This window comes from Akebia trifoliata, chromosome 12 (genome assembly GCF_017979445.1).
Source record: "Akebia trifoliata isolate Shusen 1 chromosome 12, ASM1797944v1, whole genome shotgun sequence".
Lineage (NCBI taxonomy): Eukaryota > Viridiplantae > Streptophyta > Magnoliopsida > Ranunculales > Lardizabalaceae > Akebia > Akebia trifoliata.
The window spans coordinates 1,386,229-1,392,903 of record NC_141386.1 but is presented as its reverse complement, the minus strand read 5'-3'; the positions used below and the strand labels follow the sequence as shown (position 1 = coordinate 1,392,903).

The 6,675-nt window shown below is 35.4% G+C and overlaps 1 non-coding gene across 1 annotated transcript; it reads left to right on the top strand.

The window, feature by feature from the left end:
- Nucleotides 1-1,166: 1,166 nt before the first annotated feature.
- Nucleotides 1,167-1,273, top strand: LOC147388505 (small nucleolar RNA R71). Its single transcript, XR_015171067.1, has one exon. It is a non-coding gene; the product is annotated as a small nucleolar RNA R71 (small nucleolar RNA).
- Nucleotides 1,274-6,675: the final 5,402 nt, after the last annotated feature.

The window sequence follows — 6,675 nt, the reverse complement described above, 5'->3', positions numbered from 1 at the left end:
CTGGATCCTTAAGCTTTGCTGGAAGTTTCCTTTGAATGATAGCACTGCACTCTTCAGTCAAACCCACTGTTTCAAATTCACTCAATCGCCTCTTTTTAGTCAAGATATCTTTCAAAAACTTGGCATAACTTGGCATTTGCTCTAAAGCTTCAGCGAATGGGATATTAATATGCAACTTCTTGAAGACATTTAGAAATTTTGCAAACTGCTCGTCATGTTTTTGTTTCTTAAAACGTTGAGGAAATGGTGGGGGTGGGTTGTAAGGAGTAATATTTTCTAAGCCCGGCGTGTTATGCTCCTGGTTTATAGTTTCTTTCTCTTGCTCACCCTTCTCTTTAGAAATTGTTTCATCTGCCACTAAAACATCCGGTTCCTTTGGTTCCTTGACAACATCATTCAACTCTTTTCCACTCTTCAATGTGATAGCATTGCAGTGCTCCTTACCATCTCTTTTTGGATTAGTCTCTGTATTGCTAGGCAAGGTTCCTTGAGGACGGCTATTAATTGTTGAAGCAAGTTGACCCAACTGAATTTCTATATTCCGAATAGAAGCTGCTTGGCTTTGGAATTGAGTTCTAGTCTCTGTCATGAATTGATTAGTGCTTGTTCCCATCTGATGTACTAGATCTTCCAAAGAAGGCTTCTTTTCTCTAAGGAGAGCTTGAGGATGATAATTCGGTTGAAACATGGGCTTCGCAGATGAAGAGGCCTCAACTTGATTATTATTACTCCATGAGAAATTCGGATGATTTTTCCAGCCCGGATTGTAATAGTTAGAGTATGGGTTATTCTGCCTACTACCAACAAAATTGAGAGATTCTGGATTATTAGGGCACATATCTCTCGAATGATTGTCTCCACAAATCTCGCATGTAACGGTAGGAGTTTGAATGATATGAACTCCAAATGAATCCAACTTCTTAGATAAAGAGGCCACTTGAGCAGTCAAAGCAGTAAAAGTATCTAATTCATGCACTCCTGCTGTTCTTCTTGGATTCATCCTCTCTGTATGGTACTGGAAGTTGTTAGAGGCCATCTCCTCCAATAAATTATACCCATCCTCAAATGTCTTCGCCATAAGAGATCCACCTGCTGCAGCATCAACAATCGTTCTAATAGATCCAACCAACCCATTGTAGAAAATTTGGATGATCAACCATTCCGGTAAAGCATGATGAGGACATCTCCGAAGTAAATCTTTGTACCTCTCCCAAGCTTCATAAAGAGATTCACTGTCCAACTGCACGAAAGTAGTAATATCATTCCTCAACTTTGCAGTTTTTGACGGTGGAAAATATTTAGCAAGGAACTTTTTCGCCAAGTCATCCCAAGTGATAATAGATTCCCTTGGCAATGAGTTCAACCAATTCTTCGCCATGTCCCTCAATGAGAATGGAAATAGTCGCAACCGGATGGCATCATCATCAACACCGTTATACTTGAAAGTAGCACATATCTCTAGAAAATTAGCTAAATGTGCATTGGGATCTTCAACATGTGAACCCCCAAACTGAAATGCTTGTATCATCTGAATAGTAGCCGGCTTGAGTTCAAAATTGTTGGCTTGTATCGTTGGACGACGAATACTAGTGTGAATCCCATCCATTAATGGAACAGCATAGTCCCGCATAGACTTAGGACCTTCATTACCATTAGTTTGGTCGGCCATTGTATGGTGTTGAGAAGCTTCTCGCTTATTCTTTCTATTTTTTCGACAAGTTTTCTCGATCTCAAAATCAAAAGGAACAAGCTCTGAATTTCCTATACTACGCATACACTAGTCAAACACCTACAAAATAAATAAAAGTTTGGTCTAAAATCAAATATGATTGAATTAATATTAACAAAAAGATTAATAAATTAGTCCCCGGCAGCGGCGCCAAAAACTTGTTGTCTAAATTTACGCACGCAAGTATACGTATCGAAACAAGTAATAAAGTGATAAGAAAGTATCGTTCCCACGGAGACTAAATACCAATCTATTATTAATTACCAATTTATCTCAATCTAATTTTATCCAAACAAAAGTAAAAATAGGATTTAAGACTAAACAAGAAAAGTAACGGAGAAAATGAATTTGTAAATTAAAATCAATGAGTGATAAAATCTAGGTTTATAATTTCCCCCAAACAATCCACTTAATTAGATTACCTTTCCTTCTATGATAAATTAATCCACTACAATTGTCACCCAAGAACACTAAATTCTCTACAAGCCTCTGTCGATGGTCATGTAAAAATATCCTTCTAAACTAACTCCCTATATGTCTATGAGAATTAAATCAAGAAGAATTCATTAAGAATAAGCTCTCATAAGGGATGCACATGCAACTTGAGTATATGTCTATCTCAAATTAGCATATGTTACTCTATCTAGGTCATGAACACAAAATAACTCTGTCGATATTATTAAGGTTCACCGAATCAATTCAATCAATGGCCAGTTAATTAAATCGCATTAAACATAGGATAGAATAAACAATCACATGTGGAATCAGAGAAGAAAGAAAAATAAAACTAATCAAATATCATGAATGGGTTCCATTATAACCCTAGAATAGAAATTAGTTCATCATTGAAAAGAAAACAAAATCACAAAAGTATTCAGCCATTCTTAGAGATTACAAATATCAAGAGAAGAGATAAAGTTTAGAAAGATAAAACTCAAAAGTCGAATCTCCAGCTCTCGTCCTCCTTCTCGATCTTGTGCCTCCAAGAAAAACCCCAAAACTTCTGTCCCCAAATAAGGGTTAAACTTTCCTATTTATAGATATGGAGTCATTAGGGTTTAAGAGTCCCAAAATCCGTCTCTAATTCGGTCACCACAAATTAACGTGTAAAGCTGAAAACGTAAGCAGGCCATGGCCTCCCAATATATCATGTCGCGACTTGTATTTTTATATTTCTGTTATGCCATTCTTGAATTCCCGTCGCGGCCTCGTTTTCTATCAAGCTGCGGCTTGAAGACTTTTTAGCTTGTATGCTTAGCTTCCTTCTTCCGAGAGTGAACCAATTTGGAGTCAGAATTTCTCCTAAACGTATGCACCTATCCCAATGTTCCATATTGTTCCTAATCTGTAAAATAAGCATAAAAATCAAATAAAAACATATAAACACATAAAAAGTATAAAACTAACTAAACTTAAATAAAAATAACTAAAAGACTCTAAAATTAACAAAATATTATATTTAAAAGTGGTTAATTCGTAGGTATAAAACCTACTCATCATCTGTGTGTCCCACACCGAGGTCACTCTAGCATGACTCTTTTCAACCTAGGCATTTTAAAATGACTAGTGCAAGAGTGACACAAGGGGGGACACATTTGATGTGGTGGTGCACACATAACTGTAGATGCTTTACTCGTATCTCGTGGAAAAACATCTACAGTTATGTGTACGCCACCATGTCAGATGTGTCCCTTATGTGTCACCCCAGCACGACTCTTTTACAATATATTGAAACAATTCAAAATATTCTTGAAACATTCAATGTTTTGTTCTAATCACAATCGAAATTGAAATGTCTGTGTAATACATTTTACTAAACCATCTCAAAGCCATATGTGATACCAAATTTAAAAAGAATAAAGCAGCAAAAAATTGCAGAATATGGGCATAAAAGTATTGCTAAAAAGGGATTTAATAGCTGTTTAATGATCCAAATAGGAGTAAGGATGCATTGGCAATAGAGTCCGACTGGCCTTATTATGATAGTAAGGTAAAAAGGCCTTCTCGACGTCTTGTTTTATGCATCTCGAGGTGTTTTTGACCATGGATGAGGTTTAGTAATGCCTTTTCCCTCGCAATCATAGTAAGGAAAGGGTTTCTTTTGGCAATATCCCCTCATCTCATCTGAATGTTAACATTTTAATAGGAGAGATATGGAACCGTTGGCTTAAGAAGGTTCATTTTGTCTTTTGCAAAGGAAATATTTCTCCGTGGCTAGTTTTAATGGGTTGGGATCCGTTGACTCCTAAGAATGAATCATAAAAAAAGCATATGATACCGATCCTTTAAATGCAAAATCCAATGATTAAGATTCATTTTTGAAATAAGATATTCATAAATCTCAATCATTGGATTTTGCATTTAAAAGGCTGGGATCATCTGTTTATTTCATGAGTCATTCTTAGTAGTCAACCGATCGTGACCCATTTTTAATAGATTATTTCAGATTGGATTGGGATAAATTTGAGACCAATCCAATAAGGATCATATCAAGCCAGGCTCAAAGTTGATCTAATCATGCCTTTGTTGAATCGGGTTTTCTATTGGACATCAGTATTGTTGAAGTATAACTCAAAAACAATTAGGACCGATCAAAGTATGTGTGTGTTTTTGGATTGGTCCAAGGTAATTTGGATTGGGCTTGTAACTTATATAAGTGATTAACTTATGTAGTACTTTTAAAAGGAATTTTGTTTTCTTTTGTTGTAAACCTATCTTCAAGTCTAAGTCTTTTCTAAAGAAAGTATAGTAAAGAAAGAAAGAAATTCAAGAGATGAGAGGTTGAAAGGTTTGATAAAATTGAAATCTAGAAGAATGTGAAGCTAAGTGATAGAGGTGATTCCTTGTATCAATTTATCCCATTTTCTTTATAGTAAAATCGAATTTCAATGCTCATATTTCCGTGGAGGTAACTTTCAGGTGAACCACATAAGATCTCATGTTGTGGGTATTGTGTTTTTACTATTTTCTTTTTGTGATTGTTTATCTTCTTTGCATTTATTACTATTAGTTGGGTTTATTCTTCATTTCCATTATCAAACAAGGTCTTTGAAAGTATGGCATACAAGGTGTTTGGGAAAATATCCAATAATTATTTGATCAAATTACTAAGTGGGCTTCACAAAGGTGTTCACATACACAACACATATTAGGATCCAACAAGGTCTTCTAAGGTATGGCATACAAGGTGTTCCGGGAAATACCCAATAATTATTTGATAAAATTACTAAGTGGGCTTCACAAAGGTGTTCACATACACAACACATATTAGGATCCATATCCGCTCTAATCAGTCGGATCATGTCCAAATCAGATCAAGTCCGATTTGATATATAAGTAAACTTCAAATATTTAAATAAAATATAAAGTATAATTAGGTCTGGTCCTCTTAATTGATTCAAGTCTCTTGTATGTTTCAATTGGTGGGTCATCCATATTAGGAGTGGAGAAACAAGCCCAAAATAAGGCCATCTGAAAAAACTTAGCTGGACTTTTTTAGATTTAGTTAATGGGTTACATTGTTTGAAAGGAGATGGTCCACAGATTCATCCGCTCTTGATCAAAGACTAGAGTGGTGCATTAAAACAAGAGATTTTAATGCCACACCAACTTCTTCTAAGAGGACCCCAATTCATATGACATTACCAAAGAATTAACACAAATGTTGGGATGCTCTTAGTAAATGTTGGTGTGTGTGATTTGTAGGGCTATTGCATGTACCCGTGGGATTTGGGCGAGATATGGTGCTCTAAGTGGCCAACTCCCTTGCCCCTGCTAATTGGACCTACAATCTGGAGCTCGTCTTCAAAAAGAAAAAAAGAAAAAAAGTTGGTGTGGCAATAGAAGCTCTCTAAGACAAATAAGGCACCCATCGATAATCTATTTATTATTGAGTTGTGATAATATGACACCCCCCCCCTTGACACATGTCCCCCCAACACTCCCATCATAGAACCGGTATCCTCGAGATACACAAGAAAAGATTTATGATTATATGTATCACGAGACAAATGATCTACAGTACTATGATGGAGGCACAGGGGCTGTAAAAAAAATCATTACGCTTTGTTATTTGGGTAATTTAGTAATACTCCCCCCAAAATTGGTGATATTAGGTTTACCCCTTCCCCCTAACAAATGTAAGATTTGATTATTAACGTTGAAATTTTGATTTTTTTTTCCCAAAATATCCTTCAAAAATTCAAATTACTAAATAAAATAAAATTTCAGAGATAAATCATGATTATAAAGCAACGTTGACTTTAGTCAAGGGGTAAACATAATATTGCATTTTGTTGGGGAAAACCTAATATCACTAATTTCTCAGGGTGTTACTAAATTAACATTTATTATTCTAATAAGTTTACAATGGCGTTATTAGTGGCTCCTAATAAAGGTAAAATACCGTTATGATTTTATAGGACCCACCTTTCGTCAAGAAACTGTTTCTCAGGCCATTGCTTTACACGTGGCATTTCGGCCAAAAAAGACAATTTAACAAATAAAAAGGTTTTACATCAGGGAGTTGGATAGCTATCAGACTCCAGGTCTGATATACACCCACGTGGCACAATCCTACAAAATGACTAGAGTAGACCTTTACACCGAAAACTAGGCTGCTTAGTTTTTTATTTTTTTAATTAAACTAATTAGCTATTAAAAGACATTGGATTTGAATATTGAAAAATCTCATTAGGAATACAAGGATTTAATGGATTGAGAAAACAAATCAAGTAATCTTTTGTGTATATATATTCAAGTTTGTCACAGTTACTCCTCCTAGTGTGTCTAATTAGGTTAGGAAAATGATTGTTGAGATCGAGAGGTTGAAGTAGAGTCGTTCTATGTGTTGGATGGAATGATATTGAAGAATTGTGATTTTAGTCCCACATCGATTGAGTAGACATTCAGAACTTGGACTATAAAAGCAAATTTGACCATATCTA